Below are 27,387 nucleotides of genomic sequence, written 5' to 3' on the forward strand. Positions count from 1 at the left end.
TGTCAATTAGTTGAGGCTGAAAAACAAACTGACTCTCTTCTACTTTATTAAAATGTTACACATGAAAAAGATGTAAGTCTCATTTTCTAATGCCATAAAGTTCTCTGAATTAACACACTATCATGATCATAATATACTGCTGCTTCCTCGAGAGGGTTCAGTGTCCTTCTCAACAATGATTAAGTATATCTGAATAGGGATAACAGAGTCTTCTCTAACCTCAGTGTTACAGACACTAATCATTGTGACTATATTATTTTTTTAAATGCAAATAACTAATATTCATAACACAAACACAGTTCTAATTTCTAAGATTTCCCTTCAGTCTTAGCTAAATTAAACTGTAAAAATGGGATCTTAGCTGCCTGACCAGGGGTTGAATGAATCCAGGCCCTTAGGAGTGAAAGCACTGAGTACTAACAACTGGACCACCAGGGAAGTCCCAATTTTCTTTAAAATCTTACACAAACATGACCTTTACTAAAAGAAAACAGAGTACAAGTACATTAAACTGGCATTTTCTATGAAGCAGTTGGATGTTTTAACATCCTAGTAGTTAAATGGGCAAAGTTTAAGATCACTGACAACTGGTGACAGATGGGTCTATATTTTAAAAAGAATAGCACTGATCAATCAAGAGGCACTAAGCATGTTGAAAGGTTTCACTAATAAAGTGTTATAGTCTAATTTAACAAGAAAACTCCACAGAGTATTACTGTTAGACTACCACCTCCCCCTGAGATTTTGATTCATATAAATATAGGGCACCCATAATTAAAAGCTAGAAAAATAAATATAAGAAAAAACTGCCATTTATTGAAAGCCTGCTGGGTAACAAGTTCTATATTAGGCATTCCATATTCCTAGTCTTTCTTTCACGATTGCAGTAAATCTACAAGTTAGTTATTAATCCCACTTTACTATAAGGAAACAGAAGTTCACACAATTTAATCAAAATTTTAAGTCACAAGACACACATACTGGCATATAAATTTGGATCTTCTTGCATTTTCATTTATACACTGGTAACAATAAGCCTTATGGACTGGCCAACACGTATAAAAACTGAGAATTACCTTTCAACCTCAAATCTGTACTCTAAAGCTTAAAAGTAATTTGCCTCATCAGTTCAGTTCAGTTGCTCAGTCATGTCCAACTCTTTGCAACCCCATGGACTGCAGCATGCCAGGTCTCCCTGTTCATCATCAACTCTTGAAGTTTACCCAAACTCATGTCCATTGAGTTGGTGATGCCACGCAACCATCTCATCCTCTGTCCTCCCCTTCTCCTCCTGCTTTCAATCTTTCCCAGCATCAGGGTCTTTTCCAATGAGTCAGTTCTTTACATCAGGTGGCCAGAATATTGGAGTTTCAGCTTCAACATCAGTCCTTCCAATGAATATTCAGGACTGATCTCCTTTAGGATGGACTGGTTGGATCTCCTTGCTGTCCAATTGACCCTCAAGAGTCTTCTCCAACACCACAGTTCAAAGGCATCAATTCTTTGGCGCTCAGGTTTCTTTGTAGTCCAACTCTCACATCCATACGTGACTGACTACTGGAAAAACCATAGCTTTGACTAGATGGACCTTTGTTGGCAAAGTAACGTCTCTGCTGTTCAATATGCTGTCTGCTACTGCTGCTAAGCCACGTCAGTCGTGTCCAACCCTCTGCGACCCCACAGACGGCAGCCCACCAGGCTCTGCTGTCCCAGGGATTCTCCAGGCAAGAACACTGGAGTGGGTTGCCATTTCCTTCTCCAAACATGCTGTCTAGGTTGGTCATACTTCTCTTCCAAGGAGTAAGCGTCTTTTAATTTCATGGCTGCAATCACCATCTGCAGTGATTTTGGAGTCCGAAAAAATAAAGTCTGCCACTGTTTCCACTGTTTCTCCATCTATTTGCCTCATAGAGAATACTGAAGTAAAATACTACTTTTTAAAACTTCTATATCTAAAGAAATAGAATGAACTTTTTGGACATTAAATTATTAGAAATAGAGAAAGTATCCAATATTTTGCTTCTTAATTTGTTCTTAATATGCTTTCCATGTGAAAGAATTTTAAAGTTAAGTATATTATATAGCAATATTAATATGTAATGTTTATGAAAACTTTCAATTATTTTGTAACTACTGGGGATTTACAGAAAATCTTTTAACCTAAATGTTGATATTCTGAGGGAGACAGTCCTGACAGTATTCATAAAAATATTTCCCAGCTAATATGATTAAACTATTAAATTGTAATTAAACTTCCAACCCTACAATATGATGGGAAGAGTACATTCCTGAGAATCTAGGGGTGCTAACACTGACTATAACAATGGAAAAATCACAGTCTCTCTGTACATGGTTCTTCAGTCAGTCAAATGAAAGACTGTGACTAGATCACTTCTGAGACTCCCTTCACCTTTAAACTGTGGTTCTGTTAAGTGTACATAAATGTGCTTCCAAATATCTTGATAAAAAGATCACGTAATCCAGTGTACAGTATCATACACAGAACCCTAGCTAAATGTTTTATACCTTATGACTCTTTCCCCTACTCAAAGCTGACAGGAGACAAGGATGGGTCCAGAATAATGACCAGTGGCTAACAGATGGAAAGGATGAGCTATGCCAAAGTCTAGTCTAAGAAATTTAAGCCAAAGAAACCAGAATCAACAAGAAGAATTGATCTGAAAAGTCATACATATTCAGGGATAAGGCAGTCATTAAGACCCATGTGCACTTTGAAATTGAAAACACCAGTTTGAGAAGCAAATGGATAAGATAACAAGAAATAAGAAAGAACTTATAAGAAAACATGCATCCAAACTCTCTAAGAAGGGGCAGTTTGATCTTACCAGTTTTTTAGTTTAAATCACTCTGAAGCTCAGCTGCCCTCCTTGATGATTCAATGTGTATACAGAAATAAACCTTGCTTTTACTTCAGTTCCTCTGTCCCTTGCCCTGAGTGGAACCTCAACTGGTACAAAGACAGGACGTGCAGAGCAGGGCTTCAGGGAAAATGTGGAATTGTCCATGATATTGGAGCAGTAGCAATGAGGATATGCTAGGATAGAAAGCTAGCAAAAAAAATGTGATCCCTTGGAACCCAGAATATGTATCTGGAGAAAGGCTTTGGAGCACTAAATAGCCAAGCACACTTTTTTCACCTTTGAAGAATAAACAGCAAAAACCAATGAGCAAGAATATGGTACACCTCTCACTCTCATACATCATTGCAGTATAAAAACATGTGACTTTTCTGGAAAACAATTTGGTAATATGAATTAAGAGACTCTAAAGAGATTTAAGTACTTAGATTCTATTTCTAGGACTCTATCCTGAAGGACATTCAGACATGCAAACAAACATTACAACTAGTACCAAGATGTTTACTGCAGTATTATTTAAAGTCAAAAAAAAAAAAAAATGGGCTCTGCGATGACCTACAGGAGTCGGGTGGAACAGGGAGGTGGGAAGGAGGCTCAGGAGGGAGGGGACATACGCATCCATATAGCTGATTCACGTTGCTGTGCATCAGAAACTAACAACACTGTAAAACAATTATATTACAATAAGGAATTTCACACACAAAAAAATTTTTAATGGAAATCTAAACATCCCATGAAATTAAAAGATGCTTACTCCTTGGAAGAAAAGTTATGACCAACCTAGATAGCATATTCAAAAGCAGAGACATTACTTTGCCAACTAAGGTCCATCTAGTCAAGGCTATGGTTTTTCCAGTAGTCATGTATGGATGTCAGAGTTGGACTGTGAAGAAAGCTGAGCGTCGAAGAATTGATGCTTTTGAGCTGTGGTGTTGGAGAAGACTCTTGAGAGTCCCTTGGACTGCAAGGAGATCCAACCAGTCCATTCTGAAGGAGATCAGCCCTGGGATTTCTTTGGAAGGAATGATGCTAAAGCTGAAGCTCCAGTACTTTGGCCACCTCATGCAAAGAGTTGACTCATTGGAAAAGACTCTGATGCTGGGAGGGATTGGGGGCAGGAGGAGAAGGGGATGACTGAGGATGAGATGGCTGGATGGCATCACTGACTCGATGGACGTGAGTCTGAGTGAACTCCAGGAGATGGTGATGGACAGGGAGGCCTGGCGTGCTGCGATTCATGGGGTCGCAAAGAGTCGGACACGACTGAGCGACTGAACTGAACTGAACTGAAACATCCCTTAACAGAAAAATTATGCTTTATCATGTCAAGTGTATTGTCTACCATACTCACAGACCTTTCAAAGCGAAACTGCCCCACCCACAGTCCTTCTGAGAGGGCAGCCGTGACAGCACTCACTGCATACAGCTGCTTGGACCAACCAGGGTTTGACACTGATTCTGAAGACCAAGAATTTAATACTAAAAATTATATTCTGGCAGGCAATCCATGATGTGGCCTGGCTTAAAAAGGTGACCTGGGTCAGATTCCAATTTCCAGATATTCAAGGAAATACTAAGAAATGTAGCAGGCAGTAAAGCCAACAGGACTTTGTACACAAACACCAGGGCAGTCCCTGGGATCCTCATGTAAGCCAGGTTTAATGGAATCCACAGAGAGAGAGACTGAGATATTATGAGAGCCACAGAGCCCCACAGAGACAAAGGAACCAGGCTCCAGAGAGAACCAGCTTCCTGATTTCCGAGGCCCAGCTGTACCATGTACACCCTGTGTTACAAGATTCTTGGAAGAGTTTTCTTGTTGACTGAAAAAAAATAAAATACACAACCTAAAAGTTCAGAATTATATTTTATTTGATGGACTTTCTGAGGACCTCAAGGCTGGGAGGCAGCCTCTCAGATAGCTCTGAGGGACTGCTCTGAAGTAGTAAGGGAGAAATTAGGATATATAGGAGTTTTGTAACAAAGACCAGGTAGTCAGAACATTAAAAGATCACTGTTAACTAAAGAAAACCAGACATCGCAAGTTAATGAATTGAGCACTTTTCCATGTACGGGAAAATGAAAGAGTTGGCTCACTGAAAGCATGGCTTGATATGCACCTTAGCTACCTAGGACCAGTCTCCCTCTCTTTCCCATCCTGAGTCCCCTGGCGGTTCACCTCTAGGGGTGGCTGCAGTGGCTGAGGATTGGCTGCAGGCAGCCCAGTCATCTCTGCCCTGTGTTCCAAGCTGCAACACCCTTTGTTTACTGACATGGCAGGCAACAGTTTTCATTCAGTCAGTCAGTCTTCTACTCTTCCATATCCTTACAATTCCCCATTACCTAGGTAATTTGTATCTTGACTTGTTCCATTTAACTCTGAACAAGTATTTACAGCAAGATGACTGTTGGGGATTCAAGTCAACAAATGTCTACTGAGCAGTTAGTATGGACCAGGCACTCAGGGCATAACGTGATAGGAAACAGGCAGGGTCTCTCTATCATATGAAGTTTACATTTTGCCAGGGAAAGGGAGAGGAGGATGATAAGTTTTTGTTTTTATATTTCTTAATTTACAAAGAAGGCTTCAGATTCTCATTAAAAATCTTGGACAAAAAAAACAAAATACATCTGTATTCACTTACTTAGAAAACTCCACTAAGCCAATTTTTTTTAAACGTAGAGGTTTACATAAAACAAATAGACATCACAAAGAATAAACTTAAAATGAACATGTGTGTAACCATCACTTAAAAAAGACAGTATTTCCAGCAGTCCAAAAGACCACATGTCCCCTCAAAAGTACACTTCTCTCCTGCAAGCAGAGTAGCATTACCCTGACTTTTTTGGGAAACCACCCCCTTGCTTTGCTCTGTAGTTTTTCTACTTGTGCATGCATGTCTAAATAATTTGGTTTAGTTTTGCCAGTTCTTGGAACTTTGTGTGTATGAAAGCATAATGCATATATTCTTTTATCTTGCTCTCTTCAGGAATATTTAGTCAGAGGTAAATTCATGATACATGTAGCTGTGATTCATTCACTTTCATTACTTATTAATATTACCTTTTATGTACCACAATGTATCCATTCTAAGTCCCTGAACAGCTTGCATATTAAAAACCATGCTGCTCTAAAAAACAAATAAACCAGAATGCTGCTCTGAACATTCTTGTAGCAATATACTGCATATCAAATGTTTTTCTCTAGAATATATATACAGAGGAGGAACTGACTGATAGATTATAGAGTATATGTATCTTAGATTTTGGTATATAATGATAAAACATTTTCCAAAGTAGCTGTATGAAATAATATTCTCACTATCAAAGTATAAGAATTTCCATTTCTGGATATTCTTGCCATCACCAGACACGTCAAATTAATCTTTTGCAAATGTGGTAGGTATGCAATGGTATTTCATGATTTCAACTTCCATTTCTGATTACTATGGAGGAAAATTCCCTTTTCATATGCTTGTAATTCATCTAGATTTTCTCTTTTTTGTGAAATACCTGGTCAAGACTTTTATCTACTTCCTAAAAAGTTCTCGGTTCTTTTCTTATTGATTTGTAGGTATCTTATATTCTGGATACTAAACCTTTGTTAAATATACGTGATGCAATTATCTTTTCCAAATCCATGGGCTACATTTTCAGATCCTCATAATTAGATTCCAGTTATGCATTTTGGGCAGAAACAGCAGAGAAATGTGGCCACTTTCTCACAGCATTTTACTAAGAAGCACATTCACCTATCTGTCCCATCTCTGGTGATGTTAACTTCGATCAGTTGATAAAGGCGGTATCTGCAAAGTTTCTCCTCTATAAAAGTATTAATTTTCCTTTGTAATTAATAAGTATCTTGCAGGAAGATATTCCTGCAAGCATCCCTTTGATGATTCTTACCTAGTCAGTTATTACTATTAAATATGATGGCTGTCTAATGGTAATTTTCTAATTCCATCATTGCATTGTTTATTAGTTGACTTTCTTCTATAACGAAGAGTTTTCTTTTTTTGGCTTAACAGCTTATTGGATTTTAGTTCCCTGACTAGGCATCGAACCTAGGCACTTGGCAGTGACAGCATGGAGTCTTAACTATTGAATTGCCAGGGAATTCTTTTTTTTTTTTTTTTAATTGAAGCACAGTTAAAGTGTAGCTGATTTACAACACTATGTTAGTTTCTGGTGTACAGCAAAGTGATTCAGTTATACATACATATATTCTTCTTCATATTCCTTCCCACTAAAGCTTATTACAAGATACTGAATATAGTTACCTGTGCTATACAGTAGGAAATTGCTATTTACCTGTTTCATATATAGTAATGTGTATATGTTAATTCCAAATTCCTCATTTATCCCTTCCCTTTGAGTTTTCATGATTTTTGCCCTTTTTATATTAAAGATCATGTATTCTTACCTCATTCAAAGGGTGATAATCTACCACCATCACCTATTTTCATATTCCAGTTGTCCCAGACTTGCCCAGTAGGAATCCTTCAAGCTAGCCCTGCGTTCTTTTGACATATTCTCGCCATTCTTTGAACAATTCCTTACTTTCTGGCATAAGAGATTCCAGGTTCCATCTAGGCTTATCATCCAACCTAGAATCAGATGTTTCTCCAATGCTGTTTCCTTTTAGTGGAAAATGGCATTTAGAAACCAAGATCTTGATGCCAGTCATTCCTGCTACTGGAGTACCAACTGCATCCAGGCCCCTCTCAGCTGGCAGACTAGGAAACAGATATGTGTGTGTGTGCACATGCTTACATTCATAAACACATGTGTGTATGTATGTGGACACCAACATACATCTTCAACTCTCCACTGAAAGGTTTAGAAGCAATGACATCCAGGACATACACACATTCCCACCATATCTATATGTCTCTATACCTATACATCATTGCTCTCTCCCTCTCTTGCTCTTTAAATATATATAAATATATACACAAATTTATACATTATAAACACATAACATATACATATATGGATATACACATATATATATGAGGTCCCACTGACACCTCTAATCGGATTATATCCACCACAGGTTTCATTCTAGCCTTCATACATTACATATTTTTAACTCCCTTCTTCAATAATGAGAAATCTGGTTCATATCAAAAAATAAATTTATTTATATACAATTGTGGTATATTTGGTGTTTTGTTTAAGAAATACTTTGAAGCCTGAAGGTCATGAATAAATATAGAAAATAAAGCCTTCTAAAAGCTTTATTGTTCTGTCTTTCAGACTAGATCTGTAACCTACCAGATGAGGTGTATGGGGTGAGATAGAGGCCAAGTCTCTTTTTTTTCCTATATAAATAAGAAAATGTCCCCGTATTACTAAGACAATCAATCATTCTATACTATCGTACCATGTCATCTTTGACATAAACCAAGCATCAATTGGGAATTCCCTGGTGGTCCAGTGGTTAAGACTGAGCTTCCAATGCATGGGGCCACAGGTTTGATTCCCAACAGGGGAACTAAGATCCCACATGTCGCACAGCATGGTCCAAAAGAAAAAAAAAAGCATCAAGGAATGTGTGAGTCTGTTTCTGGCGCTCTGTTTTGTTACTGTGGTATATTTTTAGGCCACCAACACCACACTACCTTAATGACTACAACTTTATAAATCTTGGGCTGGCAGAAGTCCTCTCATCTTAAGAAAGACTTTCCTATTCTCGGCCCTATCTATTTTCATCAAATTTAGAATCATTCCATCACATCTCACAAATCCTCTTAAATTTTTGGCTGGGAATACATCAATGTTATAAATAAGCTTGGAAATAATTGATACCTTTACAGTACTGATTCTCCCAGTCCATACATATGGTATCTACGTCCTGTTGTTTAGGTTTCTCAATGAAGTCTTATTAAATTCTGCCCACAGAAGTCTTCTACATGTATTATTAGATTTATTGCTGATCCTTGATATTTTCTGATGATATGAAAAATAGTATCATAGTTTCAGGTCCAAGTAAGGATGACAGTATGTCTCTGCCACTGAATGCAGCTATTAAAACATGGATAAAATGCATGGAATAAATATTTTAAAACTGAAAAGTAAATGATAACAGGTGAAGTAGCAAAGAACAAAATTTGAAATTTACTGTACTAGCAGAGAGTTTAAAGTTAGGATGATGACACTGGAGCCTATTATACAGAGTGAAGTAAGCCAGAAAGAAAAACACCAATACAGTATACTAACGCATATATATGGAATGTAGAAAGATGGTAATGATAACCCTGTATGCGAGACAGCAAAAGAGACAGAGATGTATAGAATAGTCTTTTGGACTCTGCGGGAGAGGGCGAGGGTGGGATGATTTGGGAGAATGGCATTGAAACATGTATAATATCATATGTGAAATGAATCGTCAGTCCAGGTTCGATGCAGGATGCTCGGGGCTGGTGCACTGGGGTGACCCAGAGGGATGGTACAGGGAGGGAGGAGGGAGGGGGGTTCAGGATGGGGAACACGTGTACACCCATGGCAGATTCATGTTGATGTATGGCAAAACCAATACAATATTGTAAAGTGATTAGCCTCCAATTAAAATAAATAAATTTATATTTTAAAAAACAATAAATAAAAAATAAAGTTAGGATGAAACCAGAACACACAAAAAAAAGAGCTCCAGGAGCAGCAACTTACTTTGGGCACAAGAAGTAGGAAAAGAGACTCTCAATTTTCCAAAAGAGGGAGAGAAAATTCCCCAATTATTCTGTTCTTTTCTCCATTTTCTCATATGTCATCCCCAAGCAATCTCAGAGCTCCAACAGGAGGAGCTATAATCCCACAAGACTCGGGGAAACCCCTGGTACTTTCCTTTCTCTGCCCTACTGCTACTTGGCACTGAACACAAACACAGTCACAGGAAGCACAGAGCAGGGTAAGTGAACTCTCAACTTTCCAGTCAGAGAACCACCAAGGGGAGCCCTAGCAAACCAGAAAGTATCAGAGAAATCACAAAAAGGGAAGAGCTCGGAAGAACAATCCAATGCTTATTTTTATAAATTTCTGAGCTCATCCTTGGGCAACACATGCACAGATCATACCTAAAACAGCAAAATAAATACCTTGGGGATCTGAACTATGGGCAAGACCACTGCCCAGGTCTTATTGTATACTGGCCACTTGCTGCATATACACAGGTTATCTCCAAACAGCACTGCAAAATGGAACTCACACTGAAACTACAACCTATAGGAGGCCAGTCAGACCTTTTGGCATGAACCCAAATAAGCTGACTGCCTGCTGAATTAACATCCTCCACAGAATTTACACAAAACCTAAATACTGTGTCTCATAACACAATACTTTAAACAGCCCAGGTTCAATGCAAAATTACTGAGCATACAAACAGCTGTGAAAATCTCATATGGGAAAAGACAATCAACAGACACAGACTTTGAAATTATCACACATAGATGTTAAAGTGGCTACTATAAAAATGCTCATCAGTTCAGTCACTCAGTCGTGTCCGACTCTTTGCGACCCCATGGACTGACTGCAGCACGCCAGGCCTCCCTGTCCATCACCATCTCCCGGAGTTCACTCAGACTCACCTCCATCGAGTCAGTGATGCCACCCAGCCATCTCATCCTCAGCCGTCCCCTTCTCCTCCTGCCCCCAATCCCTCCCAGCATCAGAGTCTTTTCCAATGAGTCAATTCTTCGCATGAGGTGACCAAAGTACCGGAGTTTCAGCTTTAGCATCATTCCTTCCAAAGAACACCCAGGGCTGATCTCCTTTAGGATTGACTGGTTGGATCTCCTTGCAGTCCAAGGGACTCTCAAGATCAATTAGAAAAAGAAGAGCAAAACAAATGCAAATTCCTGGCATGCAGTAGTCAGGAAATAATAAAGATAAAAGGAAAAATCAATGGACAGGAAATTGTTGTCCTATGACAACAGGAAAACAATATGAACAAAATAAAAATCTAGTTCTTTGAAAGGATCATGAGAGACTATTACAAACAACTATACACCAATAAAATGGACAACCTGGAAGAGATGGACAGATTTTCAGAAGAGGTCAACCTTCCAAGACTGAACCAAGAAGAAATAGAAATTATAAACAAGCCAATTACAAGCACTGAAATCAAAACAGTGACCAAAAATCTTCCAAAAAATCAAAAGCTCATGGCCGGATGGCCTCACAGGTGAATTCTATCAAACATTTTAAGAGCTAATGCCTATTTTTCTGAAACTCTTTCAAAAACTTGTAGAAGAAGAAATACTTTTAACTCATTGTACAAGGCCACCATCAACCTGATACCAAAATCAGACAAAGATATCACACACAAAAAAGAAAATTACAAGTCAATATCACTGATGAACATACATGTAAAAATCCTCAATAAAATTCTAACATACAAAATTCAGCAAGTCATTAAAAAGACCACACACTATGATCAGGCTTCCCTCATCGCTCAGTTTGTGAAGAATCCACCTGCGATGCAGGAAACCCCAGTTCAATTCCTGGGTTGGGAAGACTGGCTGGAGAAAGGATAGGCTACCCACTCCAGTATCCTTGGGCTTCCCCTGTGGCTCAGCTGGTAAAGAATCTGCCTGCAGTGTGGGAGACCTGGATTCAATCTCTGGGTTGGGAAGATCCCCTGGAGAAGGGAAAGGCTACCCACTCCAGTATTCTGGCCTGAAGAATTCCATGGACTGTATAGTCCATGGGGTTGCAGAGTCGGACACAACTGAGTGACTTTCTTCTATACTATGATCAAGTTTGGTTTATCCCTGGAATGCAAGGATTCTTCAATATAAGCAAATCAATGTGATACACCATATTAACAAACTGAAAGATAAAAACCATATGATAATCAATAGATGCAGAAAAAGCTTTTGACAAAATTCAGCATCCATTATGATAAAAACTCTTGACAAAATGGGCAGAGAAGGAATTTACCTCAACATAATAAAGGACATATATGATAAATCCACAGCAAACATTATTCTCAATGGTGAAAAACTGAAAGCATTCCTTCTGAGATCAGGAACAAGACAAGGGTACCCATTCCTGCCACTATTATTCAATAGTTTTGGAGGTTCTAGCTATGGCAATCAGAGAAGAAAAAGAAATAAAAGGAATTCAGATGGAAAAGAAGAAGTAAAACTCACACTGTTTGCAGATGACCTGATATCATACATAGAAAACCCTAAAGATACTACTAGAGCTAATCAGTGAATACAGTAGTCACAGAAATCAAAATCAGTACACAGAAATCACTTGCATCCTACACATTAACAACAAAAAATCAGAAAGAGAATTAAAGACTCAATCCCATTTACTACTGCACAAAAAGAATAAAATGCCTAGGAATAAATCTACGTAAAGAGACAAAAGAGCTGCATACAGAAAACTGTAAGACATGGATTAAAGAAATCAAAGACAACATAAACAGATGGAGAGATATTCCATGTTCCTGGGTTGGAAGAATCAATATTGTGATAATGGCTATACTACCAAATGCAATCTACAGATTCAATGCAATCCCTATCAAATTACCAGTGTCACTTTTCACAGAACTAGAAGCAAAAATTTCACAACTTGTATGGAAATACAAAATACAAAAGACCCCATATAGTCAAAGCAATCTTGAGAAAGAAGAATGGAGCTGGAGGAATCAACCTTCCTGACTTCAGACTATACTACAAAGCTACAGTCATCAAGACAGTATGGTACTAGTATGAAAACAGAAATATAGACCAATGATACAAGATATAAAGCCAAGCAAGAAACCCACACACCTATGGGCACCTTATGTTTGACAAAGGAGGCAAGGATATACAATGGGAAGAAGACAGTCTCTTCAATAAGAAATGCTGGGAAAACTGGACAGCTATGTGTAAAAGAATGAAATTAAAACACTTCCTAACACAATACACAAAGATAAAGTCAAAATGGATTAAAGACCTAAATGTAAGACAAAAATTACATAAAAGTCTTAGAGGAAAATATAGGCAGAACACTCCATGACATAAATCACAGCAAGATCCTCTATGACCCACCTCCTAGTGTAATGAAATAAAATCAAAAATAAACAAGTGGAACCTAATTAAACTTAAAAGCTTTTGCACAGCAAAGGAAATTATAAACAAGGTGAACAGAGAACCCTCAGAATAGCAGAAAATAAAAGCAAATGAAACAACTGACAAAGGATTAATTGCCAAAATATACAAGCAGCTCTTACAACTTAATACCAGAAAAACAATCAAATCCAAAAGTAGGCAAAAGACCTAAACAGACATTTCTCCAAAGAAGACATACAGATGGCTAATAAACACATGAAAAGATGCTCAACCTCGCTCATTATTAGAGAACTGCAAATCAAAACTACAATGAGCTATCACCTCACACCCAGTCAGAATGGCCATTATCAAAAAAAGAAAGAGAAAAAAAAGCTACAAACAATAAATGCTGGAGAGGGTGTGGAGAAAGGGGAAACCTCTTACACTGTTGGTGGGAATGTATATTGATACAGTCACTACAAACGTTATAGAGAACAGAACATTATGTAGATGTCTTAAAAAACTAGGAGTAACACTACCATATGACCCAACAATCCCACTACCGGGCATATACCCTAAGAAAACCATAACTGAAAAAGACACACATTCCCCAATGTTCACTGCAGCACTATATACAATAGCCAGGACATGGAAGCAACCCAGATGTCCATCAACAGATGACTGACTGGAAAAAGAAGCTCTGGTATATACATACAATGGAATATTACTCAGCCATAAAAATGAATGCATTTGAGTCTATGTAATCTAGAAAGACAGTACTGATGAACTTATTTGCAGGGCAGCAATGGAGATGCAGACATAGGGAACAGACTTGTGGACACAGAGCCAGGGGGACAAATGGCGAGGACAGCACGGAAACACATACACTACCGTATGGAAAACAGATGGTCAACGGGAACTCGCTGTATGATTCAGGGAACTCAGATGAGGCTCTCTGACAACCCAGGGGGATGGGGTAGGAAGAGGGAGGGAGATTCGAGGAGGAGGGGACAAATGTATACCTATGTTGATTCAGGCTGAGCGCCGAAGAATTGATGCATTTGAACTGTGGGGTTGGAGAAGACTCTTGAGAGTCCCTTGGACTGCAAGGAGATCCAACCAGTCCATTCTGAAGGAGATGAGCCCTGGGATTTCTTTGGAAGGAATGATGCTGAAGCTGAAACTCCAGTACTTTGGCCACCTCATGCGAAGAGTTGACTCATTGGAAAAGACTCTGATGCTGGGAGGGATTGGGGGCAGGAGAAGGGGATGACAGAGCATGAGATGGCTGGATGGCATCACTGACTCGATAGACATGAGTCTGAGTGAACTCCGGGAGATGGTGATGGACAGGGAGCCCTGGCATGCTGCGATTCATGGGGTCGCAAAGAGTTGGACACGATTGAGCGACTGAACTGAACTGATGGTGATTCATGCTGATGTATGACAGAAATCAACACAATATTGTAAAGCAATTATCCTTCAATTTAAAATAAACTATTTTTTTAAATACAGTTCTTTGAAAAAGTTCAATTAAACTTATAAACCTCTAGAAGTATACACAGAAAAGGAGAAGACACAAGTTACAAATATCAAGAATAAAAGAAAGAATATCAGTACTAATATTGCAAACATTAAAAAGATAAGATACTGTAAACAACCCTACTGGAGAAGGAAATGGCAACCCACTCCAGTATTCTTGTCTGGAGAATCCCATGGACAGAGGAACCTTGCAGGCTGCAGTCCATGGGGACACAAGAGTCGGACACAACTGAGTGACTTTCACTACTACTAAACAACTCTACACACATAAATCTAACAGTGAAATAGAAGAAAAAGACTAATTCTTCCAAAATGAGAAACTACAAAAATACACCCAAGATGAATTAATTACCTTAATAGTTCTTTACCTGTTAAAGTACTTACAGAACGATATCAATTCTGCCTGATCCCTGGTAGAAAATAGAAAAGGAAGAAACACTTACAAACTCATTTTACATAACCAGCATTACAATGATACCAAAACTAAACAAAAACAATATGAGGGGAAAAGACAATGGGTCAAGAATGAACACAGACACAAAAACACTCAACAGAATATTAGCAAATCAAATCCAGTCCTATATAAAAAAGATAATACACACCATAACCAAGTGGGATTTATATCAGCAATACAAGGCTAATTCAATTTGCAAAATATCACAATGTAACTTATCACACTGACAGCTTAAAGAAAACATCACATGACCATATCAATGAAAAAAAATTGACGATATTCAAGATGTCTTCATGATAAAAACATTGAGCAAAAAAGGAACATTTTTTTCAATCCTATAATGCACATACAGAAAACAAAATCTAGGACTAACCAGTGCAGTAAGTACAATAGAGCAAATTAGATATTACTTAAGATAGGACTAGCAAATGGATTTAGAAAAAACTGATTTCTGAAAACAATCAAAATACAGTAGAGATAGTTTTAGACATAGAACTAAAGGTCTAATATATGTTTAATATATTAGTCTCATGAGGGCAATGGGGCAGAGACAATATGCAATGAGCTATTAGCTGAAAAATTTCCAGATTTGATGAAACACATCAACTCATAGGTTCAAAAATCTCAAAAGTCCCAAAGAAGATTTTTAAAAAAAGAAAGAAAAAAAAAGTCACACTTTCAACACAGTTAAACTCCAGAAAGACAAGAAAAATCTTAGAAGCAGTTAGAGGGAAAAAAAGCAAAAATACAACTTCCAAAGGAGCAACAAGCTGGCAGCTAACTTCTCAACACAAACAGTGGAGGCCAGGAGACAAAGGAGTAACATCTTCAAAATGCTTAAAAGAAAATATTGCCATCCTCAACCTAGCAAAAATGTCTTTCAAGAATGAAACACAAAACCTAACACCAATAGAAGGGAGGAAATAATAAAAATCAGAGAGGAAATAAATAAAAGAGATTTTTAAAAAGTCAATAATACCAAGATCTGATTTTCTGAAAAGATAAACAAAAATAGACCTCTGGCCAGGCTTACCAAGAAGAAAAGAGAGAGGAGCCAAATAAACAAAATAAAAAATGAAAGAGGAGAAACACCAACCAAAATCACAGAAATACAAAATATCATAAGAAAATATTAACAGCTAAATGCCAAAAAAAAAATGTACAACCAAGAAGAAATGGACAAGTTTCTAGAAACATATAGCCTGCCAAAACTGAATCAAGAAGAAACATAATTTGAATCCTCCCAGACTTATAAAGCTACAGTAATCAAACACTGTGGTACTGGCACAGAAACAGCCATATACATCAATGAAACAAAATAGAGAGCCCAGAAATAAACTGACACACCTACTATCAATTAATCATCACCAAAGGAGGCAAGAATACATAATGGAGAAGAGTCTCTTCAGCAAATACAAAAATATTATTGTAGATTATACATTAAAAATTATTATAAGATAGATAGCTATAATTCCCTGTGCTTTACAATATATCCCTGAGGCTTACCTATTCTATTGGGTTGCCCAAAAAGTTCGTTTGGGTTATGGGACAACCCAAAGAAACTTTTTGGGTAGCCCAATCCCCTTTTCCTAATTTGCCCCTCCCCCCTTACCTCTCCCCTTTGGTAACCACTAGTTAATTTTCTATACCTGAGTCCACTTCTGTTTTCATTTTTGAGTATCATTTGTTTATATTATTTTTTAGATTCCACAGGTAAGTAACATCATGAAGTGTTTGTCTTTACCTGACTCACTTCACTAAACATGGGGCTTCCCAGGTGGCTCAGTGGTAAAGAATCCACCTGCCAAGCAGGAGACATAGGTTCCATCTCTGGGTCAGGAAAAATCCCCTGGAGAAGGAAATGGCAACCCATTCCAGTATTCTTGCCTGGGAAATCCTGTAAACAGAGGAGACTGGCAGGCTATAGCCCAGGGCATCACAAAAGAATGGAACACAACTAGCAACTAAACATCAACAACCCTAAGCATAATATTCATAGGTTCATCCACACTGCTGCAAATGGTGGAATTTCATTCTTTTTTATGGCTGAATACTATTTTATTGTGTATGTATACATGTGTATATAAATACAAACACACATACACCACGTCTTCTTTATCCATTTGTCTATTGATAGACATTTAGGTTGCTTCCATATCCCAGCTATAATATAAACAAACATCAGGGTGAAACTGTCTTTTCAATGTAGTATTTTCATTTTTTCTGGATATATACTCAGGCATGGAACGATACGATACTTTTAGTTTTCTGAAGAACTTCCAGACTGTTTTCCATAGTACCCACACCATCATTACATTTCCACCAAGAATGTACAAGGGTTTCTTTTTTTCTACATCCTCTCCAACATTCATTATTTGTAGACTTTTTGATGACAGCCATTCTGATAGGTGTGAGATGATACTTCACTGCTGTTCTAATTTGCAGTTCTCTGATAAAAAAAAAATGTTCAGCATCGATTATTATGTGCCTGTTAGCCTTCTCTGGAAGGTATGTCTTCTTTGGGAAAAACAAAAAACGTCTGCTCAGGTCTTCTGCTCATTTTTTTATTGGGTTGTTTTTGATTTTCTTTAACCTATATATTTTGGACATTAACCCTTTGTCAGTCACATCATTTGAAAATATTTTCCATTACACAGGATGTCTTTTCCCTTTGTTAATGATTTCCTTTGCTATGCAACAGCTTTTAAGTTTAATTAGATCCCATCTGCTTACTGGTTCCAGTCTTAATCCTACCACCGGTTTTGCTGTGTGGCTTTGACTAAATTCTTTAATTCTGAGACTGAAAATTCCTATACTAGATCTAAATTGTAAAGCGTTTCATTTCATATACCACTTTAACATACAAGATGAATATTAATCCTTTCATTTCAAAAGAATTGTTTCTATGTCAACCACATACAACGGGCACTATTAAATATTGCCAGAAAGAAGAGGTACTATTCAACTACTTTAGCAATTTTACTAGTTTACAGCTTATAACAATACACACCAACAGTATACAACAGTGCATTTTTAATAGCTGGTTTGCCTTAGAGGGTATGTACAATGCTTAAGCACTCAAATATTTTTTCAATCAAAGATAACCAGGAAGTTAGGCTAAACAAAATTCTACTGGGAAAAGGAAACTCTCCTTTCCACTTACTATATTTCATCATTGTTTGCACTGTTGAGTTTTTAACACTAGATACCATATTAATAATATTAAAATAAAAAATCGAGTTCTTAATGATTTTTGTTTGCTTTTGGTTTTAATGGCCAACCTGGGCTTTTGATTATATAAAATATTTTCAGCATAAAATGATAGCCATGTTTAAATGTTCCATGAATGTATTTATTAGCACATTCTTTTTTCTTTTTTTGGCAGTGCCCCAAGGCTTTCCCCAACCAGGTGAAAGTATGGAGTTCTAACCACTGGACCGCCAGGGAATTCCCAACATTCTTAAAATTACTTTTTAAAGAAAATCTTGTTTCTAATCAGGAATACTGCTTTAGCTGAGTTCAGTTTACCACCACGTGGGGCAACTACCTCAATCAAGTCTTTGTTGGACTCCTCGATTTTCAATTTCAGGCCCCACCCCACCTCAGCTATTTTTAAAAACCTGTAACTTAAAATACAGAATCCCTACAGTCCAGGTATTAGGTTAATTTCTAATTTTTTAGGTATTAAAGTCTTTTAAAAACACAATTGTGAAAAATTTAGAACTGCTTAACGGGCACAAAATCTGTCAATTCCTCTTAATACTTTAAGATGCATCCTTAGGTTAAACCAAGAGCTTCCCAGGTGGCTCAGGGGTAAAAAATCTGCCTGCCAATGCAGGAGATACAAGAGATGCGTGTTTGATCCCTGGGTTGGGAAGATCCCCTAGAGTAGGGAATGGCAACCCACTCCACTATTCTTGCCTAGAAAATCCCACAAACAGAGGACCATGGCAGGCTGCAGTACATAGTGTCACAGAGTCAGACACAACTGAGCACACAAACAGATTAAACCAGACCAATAAAGCTTTATACCTGGACTGTATTCTCTGAGCGTTCCCTGCGCCCACCCTATAACTCATTTATACAAATACAGCCTAACTGCCATTGACCTATATCAAAAGTATTATAAAATAATCTTATAAAAGTGGCGGTGTTTACCTAGGAATGTTTCATATTATACTAAGGTGTCCTTTTTCATCTATTAATTCATTGGGTACTTTTTTACACCCCAACAAGTTTTTGTTCTAGGTGCTTAAAGAAATAGTAATAAAGGGCATTGAAGGCACTTGGGTCTTTTCTCTGAAAAAAAAAAAAAAAAGTCATTTGAAAATTTTGAACAAGAAACCAACAAGATCTGATTTATACAGGAGAAGGCAATGGCACCCCACTCCAGTACTCTTGCCTGGAAAATCCCATGGGTGGAGGAGCCTGGTAAGCTGCAGTCCATGGGGTCGCTAACAGTCGGATACGACTGAGCGACTTGACTTTCACTTTTCACTTTCATGCATTGGAGAAGGAAATGGCAACCCACTCCAGTGTTCTTGCCTGGAGAATCCCAGGGACGGAGGAGCCTGGTGGGCTGCGGTCTATGGGATCGCATAGAGTCAGACACGACTTAAGCGACTTAGCAGCAGCAGCAGCAGGATCATTCCAACTATTATGCTGAAAATAAACTGAAGAAGGATAAGACTAAAGGCAGACCAGGCAGGGAGACCCATTAAGAACCTATTGCCCTAATTGTGGAAAAAGATGATGGTGTCCTGGACCAGGGTGGGAGCAGCACAGGTGATAAGTGGGCAGATTCTGGATGCATTCTGAAGAATAGCCAACAGAAATTGCCAACATTAGGTCTGGGGTGGAAATGAAAGAAAAGATTCCAAGGGAACTGGGGGAGGGAAAAAGATAAGGTAGTCATTTACTGATTTAGAGAAGGCTGAAGGAGGAGAATATTATCAGATAGCTATTACACTCAAGAGGGAGATATCAAAGAAACAGCTAGTTACAGCAATCTGGAATCAGGCTGAGAAGTACTTAAGGGAAGTAAAAGAAAACCAGGAGAGGAAAATGAAGAAACTATTTCAAAGAAGAATAAAAAGCAATTTTACAGGACATCAAAAAGAAAAACTGCTAAAGCAATACCCTTGAGTAGATAAGAGGAGATGGGACCTAGGATATTAACCAGGGTTTCTCATAATGGCAGCAGCATTGACAATTCAGGCTAATTCTTCATGGGTGGGGGGCTGTCATGGATATCATGGGATACTGATCAGGATCTCTGGCATCTTCCCACTAGATGCTAGTTCTTCCCCCACAACCTTATCAACAACCCATCTCCAGATACTGCCAAATGCCTTACGTGGGGTACAATCACTTCCAATTTAAGATCATCGGTACCAATAGAGGAACTGGCCTTTGCTGGAAACACTGACAATTTATCCATATAAAAGATGCTATGGTTAGAGTACATGATAATAATTTGATTATCTCCTTCTGATTAGATCCGCTGAAGTAGAGACATAGTCAAGGCCAGGGAAAACATGAGGAGGCTGCTGGCTTATCACAAAACCAAAGTCATTACTCCTGGAAAAATATCAGCCTTAAATTGAACTGTAGCTACCATATAAGCTATCTGTGTCTCTGAATTCAGACTGAGCCAAAACTTTTATTTTTTGGTGCAGGGGGAGTCTCTCTATGCCCCACTGCATAATGCCCAAATAGTCTCTGGCTTCCTAGGTTTCTTCTAAAACCACAAAAGAAAACGACTTAGTATGAATTAAATTATTATTCCTGAAAGGGTCCAATTTTAAAAGGAATATCCCTAAAGGAACATGATAATCTAAGAGGATGTCATTATGCTTTTCAAATCACCACACCAAAATATCATGTACAATGTTTAAAGGAGCCTTGTTCTATCCAGTGACCCCTTTATACTGAGTGACTTCTCCATCAAAAAGATGTAAGCCAACCATATCTTTTTTGTGTTTAGGATGGAGGGAAAGGGGAGCATTAAAGGAGCCCTCAGCAATCATAACATGGGAAAGATTGAGAATAAAAGCACAGTCGATTGGTTTCCTGTGTTATATACCAAGTGCCAGGGTTTCGTGAGCTACAGCCACACCACCTGTGTAGCCTGCACCTGCTTCCTCAATAACAGGTCCTAATATATCATGAATTAGCATTACAGAGCAAAAATGCAATGAAAAAGGATTCTACAAACTCAAAAAGACTGAAAACCCTGAAACTTCTCACAATATTAAAATATCTGGTTTCCAAATTTGTTTAAAAAATAAGCCACAAGTTAGAAGACCCTTACTGAATCTGAATTACCGATATTCTCTATTAGTATCCCCTTTTAAACACTGCTTTGTATTCTATCACAGAAGGAAATTAAATTGGTCAGGCATGACTTGTTTTTCCACTGCGCCTTTGAGGTTGTAACCCAACATGCTATACTCTTTTTGATGATTAAATATTGAAACTGATTTGTTCTAAGTGTCTCAAGATCCAAGTTCAAAAAGATATTAAAAAATTTTTATTGAAGTATTTACATATTTACAATGCTATGTTACTTTCAAATGTACAGCAACATGATGCAGGTATACACATGTATGCATTCCTTTTCAGATTCTTTTCCCTTGTAGGTTATTCTAAGATGTTGAGTATAGTTCCCTGTGTTATACAGTAGGCCCTTGTAGTTCAGCTATTTTATATATAGTAATGTGCATTTGTTAACCAAAACTCATTTTCCTCCCTCACCTCTACTATCCCCTTTGATAACCAAGTTTGTTTTTTATATGAATCTATTCCTGTTTTGTAAATAAGTTCATTTATATCATCTTTTAAGATAATTTCTAAAGTCATCTTTTAAATACCCAAAAAGCTAAGAACAGAAAGTAAAGGAGTAAATCTATCTAGCAGGATAGAGACCCTAAACACCATCACCCTGGCCCCATCTCCCACTCCATACTGCACTCTGACAGTACCAAGGACCAGATACTGAGAATACAATCAAAAACAAGAGCCTCCTTCTCAACTGTGAGCCCAGAGAAGACCCACTACCTCACAAAGGCTCTGTATGGCTTAATCTCTGAGCCAGAATGGAGGTCCAGGTTCCCTGACTGTGAAGTGTGACCAACAGTCTCGTATATACATACAAGTGGACGGGCAGTGTACACAGACTCCAGACCCACAACCTCACCACAGTTACTTTATGTTTCTGGTTCCATTTTCTCTTTGCCCCTTGGCAAACTCTAGAGAGGTCCATATAATGCCATCCAAGGTCTGAATACTTAAAGTGAACCTAATTTAAGAGCTTCATTCTACAGATGATAAACCTAAAAAAGTTTCAGCGATTTAACCAAGGGTCCAATGACTAGTTGGCCTGAGTAGTCTGACCTCCCATTTCTAGGGAGGCACTAGTTGGGGCTGTACCAGAGTTTCAGGGTAGCTGCCAAGAGTCTTCTCTACAATGCAGGCTAATTAACAATCTACACAGGGACATAAGTAAAAATTTACAGAACCTCCTATTCACCTAAAGGCTACAAACTCTAAAATGTATCAATTTAAACACACAAGAAGCTACTCTCCCAGAATAAATGGGCCAATTTCTCTTGGAAAACAAGTCCACTCTAAATTCTTGACTTGTCTTTCCCTTTATTCTCAGCATAGGCAAAGTCCTTAATACCTGTTGATAACCAGTCAGTATAGCAGAAGTTTTTCTGTCCAACTCCCCAGTTTCCCCTGCCAAAAGTGATCTCTTTTTCCTCTGAATTCCCACAAGAATTTAAATACCTCACAATACCACACAGCTGGTCTGCTGTGGTGAAGTATATGTCTTAATTCCCCTAGTAGATTACCAGGTTCTTACACTTTTTAATAAACTCCCTGAAATCAGGACTATGTTCTGTTCTGTTTTCTTAAATCTCCACAGAGCCACACACATCCAAGTGCTCAACAAATATCTGTTAACTGTATAAACAAGCTGATTATTTTCAAAGTTTGGTGGTGTTGTAATTCTAGGACTAGAATACTATTATGCTACAGTAGAATTAAAATATATCTAAATGTCAAAAAAATCATATAATATTATCTTCTAACTTTTAAATAAAGGGTTTTTTCATTCATGACTAGAAAAAAAACAATGATAAAAGTCAAGAATGTCAGAAAATACATTTTCCTAAAAAGCTATAGGTAAAGGACTTCCCTGGTGGTCCAGTGGTTAAGAATCTGCCTGCCAATGCATAGGACATGGGTTCAACCCCTGACCCAGGAAGATCACACATGCTGTGGGGCAACTAAGCCAAGTGCCACATCTACTGAGCTCATGCACCTAGAACCCATGAGCCTAAACTACTGAAGCCCTCACACTCTAGAAAAGAAGCCCATGCTCACCACAACTAGAGAATGCAGGCAGGCAGCAACAAAGACCCAGAGCAGCAAAGAAATTTAAAAAGCCCCAGGTAATGTTTGCAAATCCTATTTCTCAAAATTCTAACTGAATTCGCCATCTAATAAAGAAGTCTTGTTTTGTTTAAGTCCTGTGTTTGTATTTTAACCACTTTTGTGAAAGAATAGTCACCCAACAATGCATCCTTTGGGCTTCCCAGGTGGTTCAGTGGTAAAGAATCCGCCTGCCAAAGCAGGAGACACGGGTTCAATCCCTGGGTTGGGAAAGATCTCCTTGAGGAAATGGCAACCCACTTCAGAATTCTTGCCTGGGAAATCCCAGGGGCAAAGGAGCCTGGCGGGCTACAGTCCATGGTGTTGCAAGAGAGTCAGACACAACTGAGCAACTAAACAAGTACATCCTTTATATTGTGCCACTCCTTGACTTCGCTGCTCTGGGTCTTTGTTGCTGCCCACATGCTTTCTCTAGCTGTTGTGAGCATGGACTCAGCAGCTTGGCCCGTGGGTTCTAGGTGCATGGGCTTAGTAGTTGTGGCACATGGACTTAGTTACACGCAGCATGTGGGATCTTTCTGGGCCAGGGATTGAACCCATGTCCCGTGCACTGCATTTGTTGTTCTTGCCATCCAGAAACACCTAATACCACTCTCTGTTTTTCTAAGTATCAATCTTCCAGAAAATATTTTATCTTCCCAACTACATGTGATCGCTTTCATCTGCCTTATATTGTAATTATGTACATCATTTTAATCTCTGCCAGTGTAAGTTCCCTGAGGCTAGAAATGGCTAATTTTTGTTAATATTTTTCAGTGTGTTGAATTCATATCAGAATGGAGTAAATAACATCAACACCGTCTATATGTCTGAAAATATAGACTATACTCCTTAAGTGAAAAAATATTTTAATATTAATCATCATACACCATCATTGTTTTAATTAATATTCTAATGCTTCAGTTCAGTCATTCAGTTGTGTTCGACTCTTTGCGACCCCATGGACTGCAGCACACCAGGCCTCTCTGTCCATCACCAACTCCCAGAGTTTACTCAAACTCATGTCCATTGAGTCGGTAATGCCATCCAACCATGTCGTCCCCTTCTCCTCCCGCCTTCAACCTTTCCCAGCATCAGGGTCTTTTCAAATGAGTCAGCTCTTCACATCAGGTGGCCAAAGTTTTGAAGTTTCAGCTTCAACATCAGTCCTTCCAGTGAATATTCAGGACTGATTTCCTTTAAGATTGACTGGTTGGATCTCTGTGCAGTCCAAGAGTCTTCTCTAACACCACACTTCAAAAGCATCAATTCTTCTGTGCTCAGCTTTCTTTATAGTCCAACTCTCACATCCATACATGACTACTAGAAAAACCATAGCCTTGATTAGACTTACAGAAAAGTACAATTAAAAAACTAAAGACTATTTTCAGAGAGTAATAACATAAATAAGGAGAAATTTACACTATCTGCTGCATTAAGCCTTAAACATCCACCTACCTACCTAACTATAAGAAGGTGGTTGGAAATGTCTTGATGGCATAATAAAAGTACAACAAAGCTCATACATGGTAGAAGATCAACCCTGAACTACCTGGGACTTGACTTATTGCAAGATAACAATATTTCCAGAACTCAGAACTTATATTGAAGAGAAAAGAACGATTTAAAGGCGGCATTCATGTAAGTGTATTTATAAAATTACAATGGAGTGTTTTTAAAAAAAAACTGTCAAAACACAAGTGAAAAGCATCACAGCCCAGATGCCAGCACTAAAAGTACACCCATCACTGGGACGGTCCACTACCAACTGCACCACATGTCAGCAGAGCAGAGACCATGCCCTGACAACACAGCCACACACAGTGCAATTCGTATAGATGGCTGCTTTTCAATTACAATGTCATGAACACATCAAAATTCTTTTACAACTCTTTTTCAAAAACTTTGTGTGTAGACTCTGATATAATTGATCTGCCCAAGTTTGCAAAGGTCCTCAGATTACTCCTGGCTAGCTCCAAGACGGTCTTTCCTTCTATACTGGCCACGTCTAGGCCTTTCACACAAACACACCCTTCAGAGCAAGCACTCTGACAGGAAAGAGGCATATACAGAAAAAAAGCCCACCAGATGAGAAGTCACAAGACTTCCATTACAGCCCTGGCTGGTCCCCTTTTTAGTCACCTGACTCAGAACTGGAGCTGTTTCATCTGATTCCTGTACAAGTCAAATGGCATACTAACATAAAGGAGGGGTTTTTTTAATTTCATTTTTCCCTGTACTAGCACTGGCATTGAAATAACTGGTAGCTGATTCCTAAGTACTTGAAAACAGTTTGTTCTCATTTTTTTCAAGCAACTCTGTTCTTCACAGAGCCCAAAAGGTCATTTCTAGTTCAAGGCAAAATTATAGCTGGATCAGTGCATTCAAAACCAAGATATTAAACTGAGATGGTATACAACAAGAGTATAAATTCCAAACGACCAGTGTCACAGGCAGCCATCCTAAACCAGGTAAACTGTGAGTCATTATTCGGGAAAACAAAAAGGATTCTCTAGTTGCAACATAAAAATGTAGGCTGGAGTAAGAAGATTAGTATGTCTGTAGCAGAGGGGCCAAGATAAAGTGTATACACTCAAATATAAAGTCAAAGACAGCAGAAGAATACCTGACAAGTTTAAATTTCACAATACAGCTATCAGGAACAACTAAGTATTATTGAGCCAAGAATAATAGGGTAAAATGGTATCTGAAGATTATTATACACCAGTTGTGTGGAGGATGAACTGAAGTGATCAGTGATGTCAGGAAATCCAGTTCTGAAATCCTTAATATTAAGTAATACAAATAAGGTTCTACAATAAGCTAAGGACATGAAAGGGGGTAAATCTGCTAGCCACTGCAGAGAGTCAGCTAGACTTGGTAACAGACTAATGAGGGAGGAGTAAAAAGATTTGAAAATGATTTCCAAGGACCTGGTCATGGGCAGCCTATAGCATAACCACACCTGCGCAGCATTAACTGGCTTTTCCTGACTGCACCTGAACCTGTTTAGCCCTATATACCAGCCTCACAATAAGACACCGCTCTATTCTAGATAGAAACTAAAAACTACCACCACCATAATAGTATAGAGATACCCCATAAACCAAGATTCCAAATTGGTTTCTTGATGGAGAAAGCCTCCTCTTCTAACCCTGGTGAACTTCCCCTCCAGCTACAAAACTAGGGGAGAAGGAAATATCTTCTACATCCCCCAAACTGTCTACACACTTAAAGCCCAAGTTCAACACCATATGGATCTTTTAGGTTACCAGTACACAAAACACAGATGACAACATTGACAAGGATAGGTATAACAATACAGTCAGGCAAATTATATTTTCTAATGGTTCATTCTAAACTGATACAAAGCCAAGTTGATTACATTTACAATTAGAGTGCCCAAAAAGCAATATTATGGGGTTATCTCTAATGCATCACAATGATAGATAATTTCTGCTCCAGAATGCACTGTGCTACATAATGATTCTGCAGTTTTGTGGGAGCTTTTCTTATTTCTGCAGCTTTAAAAACATGCTTCTGGAAAGCAGACAAAGTGTTTCCCTTTTCTTAAAAGCACATCATTATACTATTTCCAATTTTACCAAGCAGAATGGTTATTAATAACAATGTGTATTTAGTCGAGGTCTCATCGTCTACATTTTGTTCTGAAGAGGACGAATTTTCTGAAGAGGACAAAAAACTCATATTAATCCATGGGAGTCTCCCTACGAGCAAAAGAAGCTCCAGGGCTTGGTTTGAATTGGCTATACTAACAACATCCCATTCTCAAAGGGACTAATTTAGCCATGCTCCTTGAGAAACATGTCTGTTTCACCCAGATTTTTAAGAGGTTCTATCTAACACATTACTGTTTACATACACTTTAACCTCACAAACAAAAACACTGTCACAAAATTTGCACATTGCCTTATCTTATAAACAAACCAGCCAACCTCGCAAACGGATTAAAATATTATCTAGGGAGGTTACCAAACCGTGATCTCGTGATAAAGAACAGCTCCCCAGGCCT

General features: G+C 38.3%; 1 protein-coding gene across 6 annotated transcripts in view; it reads right to left on the bottom strand.

Annotated features, from left to right (window-relative positions):
• Positions 1-27,387, bottom strand: part of DMXL2 (Dmx like 2) — a 171,298-nt gene that overhangs the window by 143,250 nt on the left and 661 nt on the right. The window lies entirely within an intron of this gene.

Source organism: Capricornis sumatraensis, chromosome 2, assembly GCF_032405125.1.
Source record: "Capricornis sumatraensis isolate serow.1 chromosome 2, serow.2, whole genome shotgun sequence".
Lineage (NCBI taxonomy): Eukaryota > Metazoa > Chordata > Mammalia > Artiodactyla > Bovidae > Capricornis > Capricornis sumatraensis.